Source organism: Ammospiza caudacuta, chromosome Z (genome assembly GCF_027887145.1).
Source record: "Ammospiza caudacuta isolate bAmmCau1 chromosome Z, bAmmCau1.pri, whole genome shotgun sequence".
In the NCBI taxonomy this organism is placed as follows: domain Eukaryota; kingdom Metazoa; phylum Chordata; class Aves; order Passeriformes; family Passerellidae; genus Ammospiza; species Ammospiza caudacuta.
In genome coordinates this window covers 33,504,825-33,526,316 of record NC_080632.1, presented here as the reverse complement: position 1 = coordinate 33,526,316, position 21,492 = coordinate 33,504,825, and positions in this window count along the sequence as shown.

Genomic DNA, 21,492 nt, shown 5'->3' with positions numbered 1-21,492 from the left:
AGTAGAAGAGTGTGTAAAATACACAGTAGGAGAGAATGTCTCTTTCCTATACAGGTTTTAAACTTGAGATTGCAGAATTCAGCATATCTATTTATACTCCTTTCAGAATGTGGAAGCAGCCAACATCATCCTGCGGCTGAACCATTCTTGTTCTTTCTCAGTCATCAATGCTTAGGTGAAGACATGTTCCTATTCATAAGAGTGATGCAACAGAAAGTTTTACCAAATTTTTTTCTCTGAGTGCATGGCAACTATAACTAGCTAATGGAATTGTGGATGAAATTTTAAGGAAAATTCTTGTATTTATTTTAATGCAAAAAGAATAAAAGTCTCAAAATTTATCATATTTTACTGAGTTTTTTTTCTTTTTCAAATAATGTTAATGTTTTGTTTATGCTCCAAGGGTAGAACAGAATTTACTGCTAATATAAAAAGCAATATCCACCAAAAATCATATCTCCACCAATTATTTTTTCATAATTTCAAATGAAATTTTGAAAATTTTTTTGTGTTTGTTTTATTTTTCAGAACTCTCCTGGCCCCCAAAATTATCAGAAATTCCCATGGAACTGGGAATTTCATTGTTGCTCATCTTCACTCTTGAGCGACCATAGCCAGTAGGATGTAATGAGGAAGAGGTATAGGCGTGAAAAAATCATTCCTCATTGCTCTAATATCTGGTTGTTTTATTATCCATGTTGACTTTCACTATAGACTGCAGAAGCCGCTGAAATATTCACAATTGTTGTTGGGCTAACTGTATTTTGCCTGGCCATTTCAATTGCTCAATGTTACTATGACTTTTGATTCATTCTTTTTCTCCAGCTATGCTTGTTGCAGGAGGGTAATTTAAAGCACTGGTGTTTTCCCAGCAATGTATGTACATTTTTGAATAACAACAGAATATACAGACAGTTCATTTTAATAGAAACTGAAAGTGATTTTTGAGAGATTTGGCTGATCACCATATGATGACGAGGGAGGACTGACAGGAAGCACTGTTCAAGGACTCTTACAATGAAGGAAGGACTGCAGGCAAGGAATGGTGAAAGCAGAAAGTAACTCAAACAGGAAAATAATTTCTTGTGCAGCACAAATAATTTTATGCAAAATTTCTTAAGAGGAGGAGAAGTTGGGTCTCTTACAAGGTCTAATGAAATGTGTAAAACTATTTTCTTTTAGCTTTACACATTGGATATCCAGATTTTGTGCTGATTTATTTATATATTATGTGATTTATGTTCTGTAGCCATGCTGGCAAGTAACTTTTTATTTAAAAAGGTTTTAACTCTATGAAGGCAAAATTGGATACATGGAATGAACTCTGTAATCAATAAACTGGAGACTAGTTGTTGCCAGGTGTGAGTTATGCGCAGAATTTGAAAAAGGGGTATTTTTGGATTTGAGTTTCACATGTTGTTTTACGTTTGTGGCTTGCCTAATGGAAGTGTGGGTTTTATGGTTTTTTTGTTTGTTTGTTTGTTTGTTTGTTTTTCTGGAAGAAAACCCTTCTCCTCAGAAATTAACTCTGAAACTGGAATTCCTTGTGTTGCAAAATATGACAGCATTGCTGATGGGACTGCTCTGGAGGAAAGGGAGCAACTTTCTCTGTGGCATTGATCTGTACGCAGACTGTCATGTTTGCCTTGTTTTGATGTCCTCAGGAGGATGGAGGTACTCATCTCCTTGGAATGGCAGTCAGGCAAGTTGTCAAAAGAAGCAGTCAATAACCATTCGCCCTAGATTAAACAAAATAAGTTGTTATGGACTGTCTGGAAGATGCAAACCTTGTTTTCTCATGAGGTACTCTCCACCTTTCAGAGATGCAATGCAATGCATGTGCACTTAAGTCCTCCCTACCACCATCTAAGATAATAGATGACCTTGCTTTTTTCTTGGTCTATTAGCACTGAAAGCTGTCTTTTGAAGTATATTCTGAGGAAACTTACTCACAGTCTAAAGACCAGAATGGCTGAATACCTCTGTACCACTATGTCTGTTACATTTTTTATCTAGAGCACTGACCTATATATTTATTTCTCCTTTTTGGTATGAGAAATAGAATTACTTATACCAAACCTGTTGCATATGTACAGAGACAAGCTAGCATTGCATTAATTTTCTTGATGATGGTGGTAATGTAATGTATACCAGTTAACCCTGAAGAGTAAGCTTGGTTTTGACCTGGGACAATCTCTGTGTACACCTAGAGTATCAGAAAAAGCTCTGCTTTTAAAAGAGCATAAGTTTTCACAGTTCACAGTACTAAGCACAGGTGTCACTCTTTGATGGGTTAGGGCCTTACTGTTTCTCAGTCTGCTTCCTCCAAAGGAAAGGCTTTTAATCCTTGTTGCAATGTAGAATGCAGACAAGCCTTTGGCCTGCAGCTACAAACATTGTCTTCTGATTTCTTCCTGAACCATAAAACATTTCCTCATTTCATTTCATGTGAAGACAGATATATCTAGTAGTTTTTAAAAAGCAACAAAGAAGGGAGTGTTTTCTTCAATTCTCTTGACTTTTGTCCATATTTCTTCTTCTTCTTCCTTTTTTTTTTATTCCTAAACTTTTTTTGCTGTGACGAGTAAAAACTCTGGAGGAGCAGGCTCAAAGTGGCTGTCAAGAAGACTTTTTTCCCAAAGTAAAAGGTGCTGACAGACAAAAGAACTATGTCATGAAAAATTTATAACCAAATTTCCCACAACAGAAAAGGGGCAAAACCACCTCACATATTAAGTGCCAAATCTTCATGCATACCTGCTTCCATACTGATTCAGTGGCAAAATAACTTTCAAAATGTTTTATGGTCCAAAGCAGCTATAAAGTAGGTGCATTTGTCATTTTAGTAAACTAAAATCAGAATTATACTAATATTCAGTGGGGTGACAGCAATATATTATCTTGTCAAGCAGGAGATCTGATTTTACAGGAATATGTGGTAGGTTAGAGAGAGAAGCTGTATGAAGGATTTAATTACATAAACAATAATAAGAGTAATGATAAACTATAAAACTAACTTTGCACATTAGAAAATACATAATAATATGTGGATTTACATATTTATATTCGTATATGACTGTATGTAAGCTTTCTGGTAAATACCAATGCATATTCTAAGCTAATGTCTCATCTCTCACATACCTTATGGGTCTTATTTGTATAAACGTATTTTTCAGATTAAAATAAACTGTAAAATACTTTTCAAATTAATGCAAGCTATAAACTGATGGGTTCAGCATTGGATGCAACGTAGAAGGATAAGAATTTGGATGTGCTTATTGGTCTTATATTAAGTGTGAGTCATTAATGTGATATGTCAGTAAAACCAGTTAATCTGATTTAGGGTATATCAAACAAGATATTTTCAGTAAAAGTGGTAGTGATACTGTTATAGAAATTATTGGTGACAGCAGTAATTGCCTCCTATTCTGGCTACTCAGAGCGGTGTACTCAAACTAGAATGGGTGCAGAAAAGGGCAACTGAGACATTAGGAAATGTCTCATATCAGAAGACCACCAAATATATTGTGTTGGTAGACCAAGAAAAAAAATTGTATATTTAATTATTATTCCATTAAAATCTGAGAAAATATTTATAATATTTTCTGCTGGTAAAAGAACTTAAGGAATGGAGCAAATAAAGGGCTGCAAACTTGCGTTTTGCCCACATGAGAAAATTGAGACTTAAGTATATCTTGGGTATAACGAGCACACAAATCTTCTGAGAAAAAATCCCAACTCTTACACTTGTCCTGGTAAAGTTCTGTAAATACATGGAAGGACTTTATGTTGTGGCTTTTTGTAGGATCTATCAAGCTTGCTCCAGATCCAAATTCTGGTGAGTGTTTTCAAATAGGGATGTAAGAAGGGTCAGTTAATTTAAAGGTCAATGGATTATCCCCAGATAGTTGGTACTTCTAGTTGCAAAATTTTCCCAAATTTTGATGGCTGTTTGATCAATCTTTTTGGTAAGTAAAAAAACTTTAAGATTCATGTCAGTGACAATAAAAAAATATTCTACTAAGATAAACATGTTCATAATTCTTTTTTAAACAATAATGGGTTATATACTGGGTGCCTGTCTCTTGGTAAGTCATGGACTAGTAAAACTATATTTATATAAACAAAAAATAAGTACTTGCATGTTTTTATCCCACAAGCGTGTGTACAAACCTATCAGTAAGCTTGCAGGTAAATTTATACAGGTACTGGGCTTTTTCGTTTTGATTGACTATTGCAAATTACAATGCAATATGCTAATATTATGTTATGTTAATATTTTTGAGTTATCCTCAGAAAAGAACAGTTTCAAAGAAAAATGTTCAGTTTTTGTCTTTTCTTTAAAAGATTTGTTTGTTTTACAATAACAAAAATTAAAATCAGCTGGAAAAAAATCTTTTTGCAATAAAAGTTCTGACAGCTCTAGCATAGAACAAATGTCACCCCTCAGTCTAATAATTATTTCTACATTTGTATATTGTTGCAGAGGGCTCTGTATGATACAAAAGAAAATTTTCTAGCAGGAAGATGTTCTCCTGGTAAAATTTTCTCCAGGTTTAATAGTGCTTTAAATGACTAATGAAGAGTAATGGTGAAACGATTATACATAAAATTCTGTCTACTGTGCTAACTGTACCCATCCCCCCTTACTAAAAAGACAGAGAAACTTTGCTGTTCCTGATTTCTTCCAGATATTTAAGCTCTGTTCTTATTTATAAGTTGTAGGTTATAAGAGGGAAGGATGGTCTTTACATTTTCCTTTTAACAGAACTATTAAACACTAATTGCTGAATGTGTTATTAGGTTTAGGCAGGAAGCAGCAATCCTACTGAAGATTTCTAGACCTTTATGTAACATGACGGGGAAACATTAAAACTTTCTAAAACTGCTTAGTTCCTTCTTGGCTCCATATGACCATGTATAACTTCTGCAAATTATTCCAAAGCAAGACATATGCATTTTCTGTTTCCTGTCTTAGATTATAAAATCAGTTTTCTTTTTCCATAAGATGCAGTAGTATGCAAAATACATTTCATGTTCAGTAGAGTATTGGTAGAGTCATTCCTTCTCAAACAGAAAATAAAATCCAAGAGACAATCCTCTTATAAAATAGAAAACAAAATAAAGCAGGGAATGAATGACTGCATTTTTATTGGTATATGTGTTCTTATTCCATTATACATCCATAATATAATCCCAGATGCCCCCTCTACTCATTAGTTCACTGGTTTCCTGTAGTTACCGTAACAGCTGGGGTTCTTCATGACATACTGAATTCTGGTTTTACAGGCTTGTTGATCAGCTAACAAGGGTCTTTCATGTGAAGAGTGGGACTTGACAAAAGCATGGTTAGTCCTACAAAAGCATATTAAGGCTGACTACTCTGTGGATAAAACATGAATAATGTTTGTCTAATATAAAACAGCATACTCTTCACATGGACATTTCTGTTGTTTTGAAATTCAGCATTTTTAAATTCAGGTTTGGATATTGAAAGTTGGCTAGATTTTCCTCAAGGAGAAAGGAACTTTTTTTCTCTATTGTGGGACAACACCCTGCATTCAAATAAAATACAAAATACGTTAAGGTAACTTTATATGCAAACACCTCCTATTGATTTAAAAATCTGAGCTGGAAAAATACAGAGTAGATATTTAAAATGCGCATAGCACATGAAATTACCTCACATTATGGGTAATACATGCCTTGTAGCAATTATGTCACTTATGCTTACACTAATTAAGTGTTGATGTGTGAGCACTAAGTTGCAATGATGTTGTTAACTAATGTACATAAATATTCCCTTTAAACGGTAATTGCACTTTGCCATAACTTAAAAGACTATACACTCAGCTGGGTGTGTATGATTCTGTTACCTTAAGGAATGAATTACAAACTTCAGTCTGTCATTAAATACCATGCTTGAGCTCTATCTTTTAACTTAAAGGTGAAAAATCCTTTTGTCTTGGAGTTTGGAATGTACGTGACAATACTGTCATAAGAGCTTACGTATTACTCATTTAAAAGGGTAGTAGTGATATGCAGAGTAAGACAGTTCAGACCACCAAGTGCTGAATGTCCCAAACCTGAAGCAATCCAATGTAACTTAATTCACAATTTATCTGCACTGTATTTCTCTCTAAAGAACAGAGCTGAACTTGGGAAAAACTGTTGTGTTCTGCTCATCTGGTGAATGCAAGATTTATGGCAGCCTAAAGTTAATGTTGTTTCACTTTTTACACTAGAAATCCAGTGCTTGCTCTAAAACTGATGTGGAGGAAAATTCAGAAATGTGTGTTGTCCATAATGACCATTTTAACAGGTGCAGCTTTAGTGCTATGAAACTGCAGAGCAATACTGTCATAGGAGACACCTCAGGTCTCCTGACAATTACAAGCCTGACAATAGCTTGTTTTGCAAAATAGTTAGATAACTTTTTAAAAAATGTATGCCTTTGTGAGCTAAGAATAAAAGGAGTATTACTGTTCTTTATTGTGCATACAACATATATTGACTTGCACTAAGAAGAAAGTGAGCAGAGAAAATAATGCTCTTGTGATTAGAGGCAGTGCCAGATGGGGTAACAACTACTATCCAACAAACATCAGTTATGCTGAGAAAACCAATGCTGTCTGGGAGTAAAGGAAGATGTTTTTATGCTCAGAAATTCAATCTCTGTGTTCAGTAAAAACTGTGCTTGTTCCATTCAGTTCATGAAAATGTCTTCATTTTGTTAGTGTCTTTACAAGTATCCTTCTGCAAAAAATGTCCAGCACACAGCTAGACAAGTCCATAACACACTGGATGAGCAATTTACTAGTATTTTAGGCTCAAGGGTTTATAGTAAGCTAAGTTAAATCAGGGTGATCACCAGTCAACAGCTGGGTTCTCCGTTCAATTTTAGGGCCAATGCTCTTAAATGTTTTTGTAAATGTTCTGGATGCTGAAAACAAATGCCACCGAACTTGACAATGCTGCTAAACCAGGAGGAGCTATGGACTCCCTGGAGAGCAGAGAGGGTTAACAGAGAGATCTGGGTAGGCTAGAATGGTGGGTAGTCCAGGATTCTCTGCCAGGGACAGGATAATCTTAGTTATTTGGAAAAACTGGGGGATGGGAGGCTGAAGGCAGCGCTGCAGAAAGAGATCTCTGTTATGATCTAGAAAATGAGTTTTTAAACTTTCTGAGGTTTTTAAGCCTGGGTAATTAGGGCATTGCCTTTGATGATGTTGAAGAAACATTAACACTAGGCTTATTTTAAAAATCAATCAACAAAATCTAAAAAGTCCACCCAGTCTTTACCAAGAAAGTCAACAAAGATTCTCCATTTTCTGAGTTTTGATAAATCATCCTGTGTGACCCTGATTTATTCAACCTGCTTCATTCACTTTAACAGGAGATCTTTCCATGATGAAAAGATCAATTATCCCAATAAACTGCAAAGATTTGCAGAAACTTGAAAAATGGATTAAAAGTAAACATCTTTTTCTAGGCGGAAGAGAAAGGTCAACATAGGAGAGAAGAAACTTAGGAAGGCACAGAAAAGAGGCTTCATGGTGCAATATACTGCTGCTGCAAACAACTGAGCAGCCTGACAAGTGTGAGCGCAGCATTGAAGTTTCACGTTTCCCTCCTGATTGCTGAATAATCCTTCTTGTATTTTTACTTGGTGTGGTGTACTGGTCAGGTTCTATTTCTGAGTGAAATCTGTCTTTGACTTTTACTCCTGAGTATGCTTGGAAGATGCTAAGGCAGCTATGGCCTCAAAGCATTTTTCCTTTGGAGCACCCATATAAAAATTTAGGCATAGAACACAGAGTAGCAAAAGTCCAGGAAAATATGAAAGGTTGACTCATGGTGAGGAGTGGTCTACATCTTCTCTGTACTAGTTCAAAAAGGAATGATGATTGTCAGAGCCCTAACAGCTCAGAAGAGGAGAAACAGGCCATAGTACTCTGCTTCATGGACTAAGATACTTTTGTTCACAGAACAACTTATTCTCCAGCCATATCAACAAAAAAAGAGTCATGGCTAAACCTACCCCATTCTTTGCCCCCTGCTTCATTATTCTACTTTAAGGCTGGCATCCAAACTGGAAAAAAGAAAAAAACTTGTATGGGAAAAAGTAATTAAATTAGAGTTATCATTATTTAGCCAAAATTTAGTTATCTCCCTGTACAAGCAAATTACTTTCTAAATAAACATGTAATTTTAAAGCTCTGGACAGTGAGAAAGGGTCAATTCATGCACAAGGAGAAGCTGATCAAAGCTAGCTACGTTAAAGCTAGTGTTTTGCAAGCCTACCAGTCATTAATGTTTGATGTATTTGTGTAGTATCCTGCGCCTGGTTTCCACTGTCATCCAATACTAGGATATCTGTCGCTGTTAGTGGTGTATCTCATATCACAGCAAATGACACAAAATTTTGACTAAACTTATGCAGCTGTCCTAGCTGCTACCAAATGCATGAAGTATAAATTGCAAAATGCCAAGCGCTTTCTCTGCCCCTGCCAAACAATCTTGTCAGGCATAATGAGATTTCTGTTCACACTCTGTAACCTCATGTAACCTGGACTGATTGGATTTATATTATCCCTGTGAGTGCTGTGTGGACCTTTCATTGGCCTATTTGCCCTGAGGTGATTTGAAAACACTTGCTAGGCTGCTTCCTACACCTTTTGGGGGGACTCTTTAGTCACCTGAGCAGCCCTAGTACAGGGGAAGCCTCAGACTCTTTCTAATCCACTCCAGTGGCCTGGATCTCTGCTCCAGCTGCTTCTTCCATATCATTCCTTCTGGGCTGCCAGCGAGGAGGAGCAATGTGCAACAGACCTTTGTTAGACTTTTGATAAACAGGTATTTGGATTCTGATGTGCTTACCAGCCTCCACTCTATGCTGCACAAAGAGTAAGAAACACAAATGTACCTTTTGCTTCCTATACCTGAAGTTTACCTGCTTCTCTTTCACACTGGTTGGGACCAATAAAAAAAGATATATTTTCCCTTTATTTATTTATTTATTTATTTATTCCAAAGACCTTTTAAAAATTAAATAAAGAAAGAAGTAAAGGTCTGTTTTGTTGGATTAAAGTACTTATTCAGAAAAATCCAAGGTCGCAAGACGTTACCATTAAACAAGCACTAGTCACCATTAAGGAATTTAGTAGCATCTGATAAAAGGCATCTGAGATTGTGTACAGTGATTTTGAATGTCAAAGAGTTATCTTTGAAAATTTCTAAGCATTAAAACTTTCCAAAATTGAAACCAGTAAATATTGAAGTTCTGTAAAGCAAGGGGCAAAGGATCCTTCATTGATGCCAGAGAAAAGCAATGGGAAGGATCTTTGTGATTACATGAAGAGATGGCTTTTCTGATACAGCTACATTCAGGCCATTCAGAAGTGTATTGATTAGATCCCTTTTTTGGTCCCTCATGAAGAACTCAATTACCCAAGTATTAGAGACTCCAGCCCCAAAGAACCTTTTGGAATAGGGAGAAGAAAGAAAAAAATACATGCTTATTTCACATATTTTACGTATATATATTGGCAGCTCTCACAAATCTGTAACCTGTAATTTTTTTTCCTGTTTCCTTGAGAGTTTTTATTTTATAAATGGAAATGGTTTACTAGTTTCATTGTGAAGAAGGTATTTTTGTAATTTTTTCTTTCTTCTGGTTCTCAAGGTGAGACACAGAGAACTAACCAGCACCTTTGAGTCTTCTCTGTGTTAGTGTTAGGCTTGCTCAGCAAATGAATGAATACTCTGGCCAGGTCATATAATGATTCCTGTGGTCTATTCTGTATGTGACACCCTTGCTTCCTCTGCTGAGAAATTGTATAGTGACACTCCCTTTTCAGTTTGTCATGCTGGATTACAACAAGATGTAAATGACAATATTCCTTCATGCAAATGTTAAAGCCTCTCAACCTTAAAAAAATTGCCAAAGACTACCAGAGTGCTGGTAATCTGGCTAGAAAAAATTCACCATATTGGGCAGAAAATCAAGTTACTCACTGTCTGAAATTAAAATAAAACTGTGTTATACCTGGCCATTAAAAACATTTTCAGATAACTTTTAAAGATTGAGCAGAACTTTAAATATTTAATACTTTAACTGCCCTAGAGATTGAGAGATAATTGAGTGAAGTACTAAGGACACATTTCTCAAAGACATGTCATTAGAATTTGCTTCTGCCCATTGGCATTAGGATACTACTGTGCCTCACTTTACTGAAGGAAAAGCTCACCCATGATTTACAAAAAAAATCAGAAATCTACTACATTTTTCTCCAGTGATGAATAAATATTTGTGAAATGTTTTGTTACCCCTTCACTTGGTTGGTCACTGGTCACAGTTTCTTTGGTGCTGCTCAATACTCTGTGGAAAAGAGGGTCTAAATCAAAGGAAATATATGGCACCATGGACAGGTACAGTGTCACATCCTTTGGTCATCTCCTTCCCTAAAGTATTTGCAACAGTGAAATTGCAGCAGAAATTGCTGCTCAATGTTACCAAAATTTCTATGCCTTTTCTGTGCTCCTATTAATTAGAAATACAAAGTGAAATGTTGAATTCTTTGCTGTACATTCAGAAGAGGCTCTATGTATGCTGTCTTATTCTTTTGTTGTAGTCTTTGCTGTCTTTTTCCCCTGAAGGTATTTATTTTAATATTCTGAATTGTGGCTTTTATCATTCATTCTTTTTGACATAAAACTATGCTCAACTGACATGAACGAGCCTATAAACTTTGTTCATGCTGTCACATTTTCCTGCTCTCATCAGAGAAAAGTGAGTAATCTCCAGTGAATAATTTGTTAAATTTAGCCTCTTTTTCCTCTCTAACTTTATGAGTTCCTCAAATGCCACTATTATTAGACAATGTGGCACAAACACTCTGGGCTGTATTCCATTTAGTGAATATGAATATTCAAAATTTGAGCTATTTAGTTTGGTAGAAATAGGTCACAAAAAGGACAATGTAGTATTTCTCATTGTTATTTTTCAAAACAATCTTAGTCAGTTAAAAGCTTAAGTTGTCATTGTGATTGTTATGGAGAAGACTGAAATTAAATTTCTTTTCTAGGAAGCATTGTTTATGTGCTTTTGACATTGGCAAAGTTATTGCTTTGATGACTTTTTACCTTGAGTTTCCTGAGCATAGGACTGGTAGCTTCAGCTGGTATATCTCTTTTTTTTTTGAGTTTCTCATTTCTACTTTTTTGGTTTGCGTGAAAATCTGATTTCCATCACATGATGTGTGGAGATTTGGGATATTCTTATTCCAAGACTCAAATTAAAGCATGGCTATGATGATTATTTTATGACAATGCTGTAAAACGGTATAAAAAATCAACACAAATTGTGAAAGCAGCTTAGCACAGTGGGAAGATACACATTTTCTAAAAATGCTTTTTATTCAGGAAAGAAGACTGCTGCATTTCAGCTTATGCTTGCTACTTTATCTGTCTCAAGCAATGATTACCTGGAAGACGAAGACTTGAAGAAAACTATTCCACAACTGCTCAACTTGTCATATTTGTAGGAACTGAGATCTAGGATTTACTGTACCTATTTGAATAAATACAATTGTTGTCTCAGTTGCTCTATTTAGTGAGCAAAATGAATGCTGTGTTTGCAGAACTACTTGATTTTTTCTCTACCAAAAAAATGGAAAACTTGTTCCTCCACTTTTCATGCATTTGACTGCTGTAAGATATTCTGAAAGTTACAACTGTGAAACGTCTTCTCAGCTTTCTTTCCTGTCAATTGAGTGCAGGAACATACCCAAATACATAGACATACTTTATTATGAAGAAGATCAAAAATATTTAGTTGTGCTTTTCAACTTGTTTAATCTGGGAGGGAAATTAAAAAACCCCCCAAACAACCAAACAACCAACCAAAACCCCTGAAAACCAGTATCACTTGAAGTTCTAAACCGTCTGCAGAAGAACTGAAGATGAAATCTAATTTGGGAATGAAGCCAACAGCCCAGCAGAAACCCATCTACACCAATGCACACAGTGTAGGTAAGAAACAGGAAGAGCTGGAGTGCAGCAGGGAATCTACAACACAATCACCACTGTGGAAACATAGTGGGATGACTTGCATGACTGGAGTGCTGCCCTGGATGGCTACAAGTTCTGGATGGCACTGGATAGCTACAAATTCTTCTCAAGGGACAGGCAAGGAGGGAGAAGTGCTGGAATGTCTCTGTCCATTAGGAAGTGTTTCAACTTTACAGTGCTCAAGGCTAAGGATGGTGAGATTGAGTGTCCTTTGCGTAATAATAAAGAGAAAGTTGGCAAAGCAAGTATTTTTAGAAAGAATGGGTCAGGCAGATGAAGTGGCGGAATTGTTCTTTATGTGAGAGAGCAACTGGACGTATCCAATTCAGTCCAGGGACAGACAATGAGTTCAGAGTTTAGAGGTAAGTACTAAGGGACATGCTAAAATGGGTAGCAGTGTTGTGGGTGTTTACCACCTTACCACTTATTAGGAGGAGGAAGTTGACAAAGATTCCTGGGCAGCTGGAAGTAGCCTTGAGATCACAGGCCCTGGTTCTGAGGGCCTTCAATCGCCCTGATGTTTGTTAGGACAACACAACTTGGCAGACACAGTGCAGGAAGTTCCTGTAGATTATTGAAAATAAAGAAAGTGGTGTAGAAGCCAATGAGGAAAGATGTGTTGCTGGATACTAACAAACCAGGAGGGACAGGTTGAAGATGTGAACATTGGTGGGAGCCTTGGCTGCAGTGAACACCAGATGGTTGAACTCAGGACCCTACATGGAGGAAACAAAGCAGGATGTAAGCAGGACTAGGTCCTGAACCAGCAGACAGCTTCCTCTTCAAAGACCTGCTTAGAGGAATCCCATGGGATAGGGCTCTAGATAAGAAGGGGATCCAAGAGAGCAGGAAAACTGGAAGGGCATCAGCAGCAGTACATAAGCACAAAAAGAAAAACTATGGAAAATGTAGGGCTGCTGTGGAATCAGAGTCATGTTCTGGTAACAGAAGATGCAGAGGGAGAATTACTGAATGCCTTTTTTCCTCAGCCTTTACTGATGAGACTGGCCTCAGGAATCCCAGACCTCAGAAGCAAGAGAAGAGAGCTGGAGAAAGGATGACTTTCCCTGGCTGTAGAGGGTTTTGTTGGAGATCCTCTGGCTAGGCTGACTTAACATCCATAAATCCAAGGGCTCTGATGTGATGCACCCACAGGTGCCAATGAAGTTGGAAGATCTTGTTACATTCTCCACCATCAGTGAAATACTGTGGAGGAGAGGTGGCTGGTGACTGGAGGAAGCCAAATTTTACTCCCATCTTCAAAAATGGTAAGAGGGAGGACCCAGGAAACTATCAGCCAGCCAGCTTCCCATCAGCTCCTGGAAAGATGATGGAACAGATCATTCTGGAGACCATCAAAATCATGTAGAAGACAAGAAGGTCATCAGGAGTACAGGAGTAGTCAGGATGGATTCTCAAGGGGAAATCATGCTTGACTAATCTGATAACTTCTATGATGGCATGGCAGGATGGGTCTACGAGGGAAAAACAGTGTATATTGTTTATACTTCGACAAGACTTTTGATGCTGTCTCCCATAACATCCTTATCATAAGCACAGGACATGTGGGTTAGATAAATGGGCCCTGAGGTGGATCAAGAACTGGATGAATGGCAGATCTCAGAGGGCTGTGATCAGCAGAGCAGAGTCCAGCTCGAGGCCTGCAGTCAGTGGTGTTCCCCAACGATCACTACATTTGTACGAGGTTAATACTTCTGTTTCTACTTGAAATATATAGACCAATATAAGTATTTGCCTTATTTTTTAATAATACCTTATTATTACCCAATTTACCTTCTTTCTTAGCTGAATTCTGCTCATTCATAAATAAAGGTATTTCTACTCTTTGATTATTTCAATGTTGTAAGCAGAAGTTGCTACTAATCACCTTGCCATGGTGAGACTAAATTTTCTACAGAATTTGTGCACAATGCTACATAGGGATATGCTGGAGTACCTATTGGTGATGAGTGCAGAGGCCTTGAGGTGAAGGCAAAAATGATCTATTTGTGAAAGTCTGTTGAAAGACTGGAGAAACTCAGGGATTGAAGCTGTACAAGTTCTGCAGCTTGGGGAGACCTAGAGTGGGCCTAGCTGCAATCCCCCCACTCAGATCACAGCTCCTGGGAAGTAGTACCCTGGATTTCTCTTGGGTGTTGGTGGAAACCTAATGTCCATGGCAGCCAGCTCTACAAAGCAGTTGCTAGTCATCCTGTCCACACTGGAGAATTTGTGTGGAGCCCCAATGTTTTTGTGAATACCAGCTCCTTGGGCAGCATATTCCAGCTGCTCAGCCTGGAGTGGAGAGCTTGCTGCTTGCTGTCCTCTTGGCACTGTTGGCTGTGGGGTGATAGAACAAGGGGAAATGGCAAATCTTATTGTCAGCAGAGAGAAGGACGGGAAAGATGTCCCACTGATACTTAACCAACAGGAGCTGCTGTCTATCTAGTATATGACTCCACAGAGAATGGCAAGTTGTGGGGCTGTTTTCATCTGCTGTGTGGGTCTTCAGGAGAACATATCTTATGCAGGTCTTAGCACCTTTTCTCTTTGGCAGCTCAGATTGTCTTGTCCAGTTGAAAAGATGATAATAATTTCAAAACTACTTTGCCTAGGAAATCAGCTAAAATAGTTCCTGTGACTACATTTGTCTTCAGGTCCTTCTGGTGTTTTAATTTTTTTTCCTGTTGTGTTTTTTGCACCTGTTTGAGTGACCTGTACAAAAACGAGGTGAAGCTAGTTAAAATGAGGAAAACCATAAAACTTACTGCGAAGGAAATACTTTCAAGTGTAAAAATTAAAGAGAATGGAAGGGTAATTCTCTCTAGTCTCTTTTGATTCTATATATCTTTGGCATCATTTGTAACAGTAGGAGTTGAAAAGCATGTAGACAGAGTGTGATCTTTAAGCTCATGGTGTCTTGAATGAAGGGTCTTGAACCCCTTAAAGAGTCTTGAATATGACCAGGTGCAAGATGCAGACAAGGAATAGAAAAGAAAAAGGAAAAACTGAAAAAATATTAGGAAATAGGGCAAGTCTCTAGAGGCCAGAGAAATAACTAATGCAATGCTTCAATTACTTTTGAAAAGGATCTAAAAGAATTGCAGGAAATTAGACCAGTCAGTTTGACATTGATTTTTTAAGTCTCAGAAGTATTTTTAAAGGATCACATGTGGATACATTCAAAAGAACAGCTTGAGAATAGAAAATCAGTGTGGCATAAGGATAGGGTAATGAAGTTTAAGTAATTTGTTTATATGAATTTACAAATATCTGTTTTAAAAATATTACCATGTGAAGTGGTGTGAGAGCAATAAACGACATGAAACAATGCAACCATCTGAAAAGGTCTCCCTTTGATTTAAGAACTAAGGTATGAAGTCCCCAAAGTAGAGGAGAATATGGCAAGTACAACTGACAACAGAGTAAGGCGAACAGAAGAATAGATGTCATTGGCCCTTGCAGGAATAGTTCCATTTCACAAGTCATCAATACCAGAAAGCTCTGGCAGGCACCCGATATGGTTTCAGAAGCTCATGGAAGATCTTGTGTGAACGGATTTGCCTTTATGTATCAGGTACCAGAGTACTAGTAAAATGGTGCCTTTTGTTTCAAAGGATTGAGAAAAAATTCCCACTAGAGAAAAAAACATGCATCTGAAACATGTTTTCTGATATTAAAAGCATTCAGCTTAATGTGTGGGCTATGCATACAGTTGGTGGAGCATGGAGAGGAGAACTGAAGAAACTGGAAGTGGTAGACAAGCAAGTGCATAAGAAAAGGATGTATCTGAATGTGTGAATGATGTAATTATTTGGTATTTGCATAAAAAGAATATGTGGCCTTACAGAAGTTTTGGAAGAAATGCCCAGGTCTTAATAGACATGGCTGAGAGCAGGGAAGAAGGGCATAATCAGAGGAATCATTTCAGTGAAGTGTAAGACTCCCTGCAGGGATTACAATGAGACACATATGTCTGATATAAAATTCACTCCTGTATGCTGAGAGCAATGAGTAGGTTTATCTACTTTTAGATGCTGATGGATTAGAAGAACTCTGTAGGAAGATGAGAAAACAATTCTGTCACATACATAGATAGTATGCTCTTCCAGTAATATTCAAGTCACAAAACTGGGATGAAGATCTGCATTTTAAACACTCCAAAGCTTCACTATGTAGATAGAAAACACTTGCAGAAATTCAGAATTCAGTTCAGATTTTTCAAACTCAACCAAGAATCAATCTTTCTCTAAGAGCTGGGGAGCATGCAGGACTGTAGTGATGACAAATGCCATACACCTGTAAGTGTAAGTTGATATTCATATTAACTTTCTGCTGCATTTATCATCAGAATGATTAGATTATTCTTTTTTTTGATGGAATCACAGAATGGCTTGAGTTGGAAGGGACTTTAAAAATGGCTTGTTCAAGTCTCCCTGTTATGGGCAGGGACACCTTCTACTAGACCAGAGTCCTATCCAACTTGTCCTTGAACACTTCCTAGAATGTGGAAGCACAACCTCTCTGGGCCGCCAGTGCCAGTGCTCGACACATTCCCAGAAAAGAAATTTTTCCTACTATCTAATCTAAAGCTACTCTCTTTCCATTTGGAGCCATTCCCCCTACTCCTGTCACTACATGCTTTTGTAAATAGTATCACTCCATCTTACTTGTAGGTAGTACTTCAGGTACTGGAAGGCTCTGATTAGGTAATCCCAAAGCCTTCTCTTCTCCAGGCTGAACAGTCCCAATTCTCTCAACCTTTCCTCACAGGAGAGGTGATCCATTTCTCTAATTGTTTTTATGGCCCTCCTCTGGACTCTCTCCAAGTCCTTCCTATTCTGAGGAATTCAGAGCTGGATCCAGGGCAGAGCAGAGCAGAGCAGAGCAATGCTGTTTAGAGGGGCAGAATCCCCTCCCTGGCCCTGCTGCCCACGCTGCTTTGGATGCAGCCCAGGACATATTTGGATTTCTGGGCTGGGAGTGCCCATAGCTGGGTCATGTCCAGCCTCTCATCCCCCAGCACCCCCAAGTCCTTCTCCCCCGGGCTGCTCTGCATCTGCTCATCCCCAGCCTGTGTTAGTACCTGGGATTTCCCTGATCCAGATGCAGCACCTTGCACTTGGTCTTGTTAAACCACATGAAGTTCCCATGGGTGCATTTCTTGATATTGTCAGGTCCCTCTGAATGGCATCTTGTCCTTAAGGTGTAGGAACTGCACTGCTCTGCTTAGTGTCATCTGCACTTTTGCTGAGGGTGCATTGATCCCTTTGTGTCTGTCATTAATGAATATATTAAATAACTCTGGTCCCAGTGTGGACCCTGAAGGTCCTGTCACTGATGTCTGTCAGGACTGTGAACCATTGGCGATTACTGTCTACATGTGACTGTCTAGCCACTTTTTTATCCCTACAAGGATAAATCCTTATATCCACCCATGAAATTTATCTCTCGACAGTTAAGAGAGAAGGATGTTGTGGAAGAGCATATCAAAGGCTTTACAGAAATCCGGACATGACATCTTCCCTTGTCCACTGATGGAGTCAGTCACTCCATCATAAAAGACCACTGCGTTGGTCCTGTAGGGCTTGCCCTGCACGGTCTCTGATCACTTCCTGTTCTCCCTGTGCCTCAGCACAGCTTCTAGGAAGATCTGTTCCAGGATCTTCTGAGGCACAGAAGGGAAGCTGACAGGGTGGTAGCTCCCAGGGTCCTCCTTTCTACCCTTTATCAAGATGGGTACAATGTCCAGTCCTCTGGGAGTTAAAATGTCATGGCTTTTGAAATGTCCGGGAGAGTGGCTTAGCAACTACATCAGCTAATTCCCTCAGGACTTTGGGATGCATCTCATTGGGTCCCACAGACTTATGTAGGTTCATGTTCCCTAGATGGTCATGAGGTTGAGCTTTACTTACAATGGGAGGGACTTTGTTGTCCCAGTCCCCATCCTGCTGTCTGTCCACTCAAGCACCATGAGAAGAGAAGCTGCTGTTGAGGACTGAGGCAAAAATATTGCTGAATACCTTGGCCTTCTCATTATTTGTTTTACCAAGTATACAAGCATTGTTGTCCTGCATATGGAATGGTTAAAGTGTTCTGAGCTATATATCCAGCCGCTGCTTTAATCTAATTAACAACCTGAGCAGGGCATATTAATAAAAAAGGGACAGAGGTTAAATTCAGGCAAATATTTAGGTTCTCTGGTAAACATTGATGCTGCATGTGAATTCAAAGCAAGTACTCATAATGGCTTCTGTGGCCTATGACACAAAAATCCTCTGAAAAAAAGGAGTGAGAATATGTGGGAGGAACAGCCCTGTGGAAAACAAAGTCAGTGAAGAAGAAGTGTGAGGACGTGCTCCATGTGCTGAAGCAGAGATTCTCCTACAGCCTGTGGTGCAGACCATGGTGAGGCAGCTGTGTGCCTGCAGCGCATGGAGGTCCATGGCGATGCAGAGATCCTCCTGCAGCCCATGATGACTGAGTCTCAGAGCAGCTGGAAGCACAAAGAGGCTGTGACCCCATGAAAAGAGGCACCTGCACTGGGGCAGGTTGGACCTGTGTCTCCAAGAAGAGGTAGAAGCCCACACTGGACCAAGTTTACTGGAGGGAACTGTTCTTGCTTGGAGGATCCATGGTGGAGCAGTCTGTTCCTGAAGGGCTGAATTCTGGGGAGGGGACCGACCCACATTAGAGCAGTTCATGAAGAATGGCAGCATGTGGAAGGACTCACATTGGAAAAGTTAATGGAGGACTGTGTGCTGTGGCAAGTACCCCCTGCTGGAGCAGGGGAAGATTGTGAGAAGTCCTACCCCTGAGGAGGAAGGAGTGGCAATGACAATGTGTGATTAACTGATCACAAATTCCATTCCCCATCCCTCTGAGGTAAAGAATTTGGGAGCCACTTTGCATCCAGGAAGAAGGGACAGACTGAGGGAAGGTGTTTTAAAATTTGCTTATATTTCTTATTATCCAACTCTAACTTGTTCGGTAACAGACTTATTTCCCCATCTTGAATAATTTTTGCCCATGAGTGATGTTTTCCTGTCCTTGTCTTGACCCACAAGCCTTTTGTTATATTTTCTCCTCCCTGTGCCACTCAGGAGGGGATTGACAGAGTCACTTTGGTGAGTACCTGGTGTCCAGCCAAAGTCAACTTACCACAGTGCTTGATGCAGTGTAACCATTTTCTGTAGCCATCTGTCTGTCTCTCTTTTCCCTGAAAAAACCCTGTGATTTAAAGGCATGTTCTTGACTTGATTGGCCTCAGCTGAAATAGTAGCTATCTGGTTATAGTAGCTAATCTAATGAGATTTGGTCTTGCTTTTTTGTACATTTACAGATGACTCCAGCCTCAAATGTCTGGAACCTTCTGTAATAATTTTAGCGGCTCTATGCTGGTGTTCTCTGATTATACAAAGTGTGGTAAACTACACAGATAGGCATGCTCGGCAGGAGCATAAGACTGACTGTGTTTTGTAAAGGTTCACACAATCTAATGCTGCACAGATACTGAAAGAAGCAGACACTGACATGAACTTGGGAGATTTCTGAACAATTCCTTATACTGGCAACTTTTGCCAAATCTCCCTATGCAAAAGTAAGTGCCATGGACAGCAGGGTCTCTTGACCCCTCCACTGGGACATGTAGCCACTTAAAATTGTGTATCTAACCAGAGGGACAAAATATGAGAAGGTGACAATAACCAAGTTATATTTTAACCAGTTACAGCTTGAAATTTACTATTAATCAGTCATATTCATGCCATGTTTTTTTATGGTTCTCCCAGATGACTGCAGGTATGGGAAACCCTGATTAGTTGGGTTTGCTAGTGACACAATAGAAATTTATAGCTTTCTGGGCAGAGAGTAGATCACACTGGGCTGCTCACTAAGCCCTCCTATCTGTATTTGTTTGTCTTGAGCCCAACAGTAAAGTCCCATGCTCACTTACATCCAAGATCACTCTTGGTCGATGGTTGTTGTTCTGCTGCTATCTCCACAAATAGCAGGTGACTTCCTGGGAGAGCGTCTGCTCCTTCTCTTTGATGGCCAGAAGCAGGGCAGGAGACTCTGCTGTAGCCATACAGGATCCAAGAGGAGGAAGGCAGTTGATGAAAATGGTCATTCCCTGTATAGTAGATTCCTCATAATCTACTGCCTTCTGGTGTAAAATCATGTCCAAAAGAGAAGTGCAGGCAAAGCCTTACAGATTTTGCAAATCCTAGAGAAACAAACAAAATTTATTCCACTTACTTACTTACTTTTCTCATCCAATTATCATGACTAGATTCTTTGTTGATATCTTTCTCTGCAATACATAGTATGATGGTGTACTTGTTCCCTTTTGTACTATGTGGGCTCTGAAAACTCTTGTTTTATTCTCCAGGGATTATTATTAAATATATTACTACTTCTTAAGGTTAAAATATTTTTTATCCTAGCCTGGTGGTCAGATTGGAAAAAGGAAAATCAGAATACGAATGAACAAGTGATCAATGCTTCTGGAAGCAGAAAAATAAAAAGCAGGAAGAGAAAACAATCCATCCATTTTACTTCATGTACATGCACTCAGGTTGGGAGAAGGGTAAGAGAAGAGATTTTTTAAGGTTCATATGTTGCACCCATGATTTCCAAGACCAATTCTTCACTATCTGGTTACCTGCACAGTAATGTTTCATGATATAATTCAAATTCACAATAAAATCAGTTGTCCCACCCAGGAGATCTGCTTTGGTTCATGAGCCCATGTGCATTTTGGAGACCCAAGGCTGTTCAAAGGTATCTCAGTTTTACCCTTGTGTTGAAGACCCATCCACTTGAATGCCACCCTAAGGGCAGTTTGTACCCTTGTTCTTTCTTCCTGCTTCCCTCTTCCCAGGGCAGACCAGCTGGGGTGGTAGGAAAGTCCGCTTATTACTCACACGTGGTACAACAGGGACTCGATACCTGCCTACCTGGTATTGCTGTAGTTCTTGCCTGAGAACTGCCTGACAGATGTGGTGTCAAGCACATGGCTCTGCATTTCTAAATTAGTGACGAAGGTCCCTGCTGAATTTCAGTCTGACCTGAAAGCTTGAGAGCAACCATATGGCAACCCTCCACAGCCAAGGTTACTGCCTTTGGATTCAGTTGACTTTTCAGATTTGAGTAGTCTAATTAAATCTGCCCACTTCTCCACATAGATAATTATCAGCCTTTCTATTACTCATGTTACTGCACAATATCCCCTCTCAATGACTTTATTCATTTCAGACAGGGACAGCAGGTGCCAGATGGCAAACCGATGCTGTGTGATACTTGGTATTTCTATCACTTGGTGCTTAGAGTTTCACCTTGCTCCTGTGCATTAGCCTGATGGGGATGATTGCTTTGGTTTGCTTTAATAAGCTCTGGAGCATGGGAAGTGATAGTGTGTCA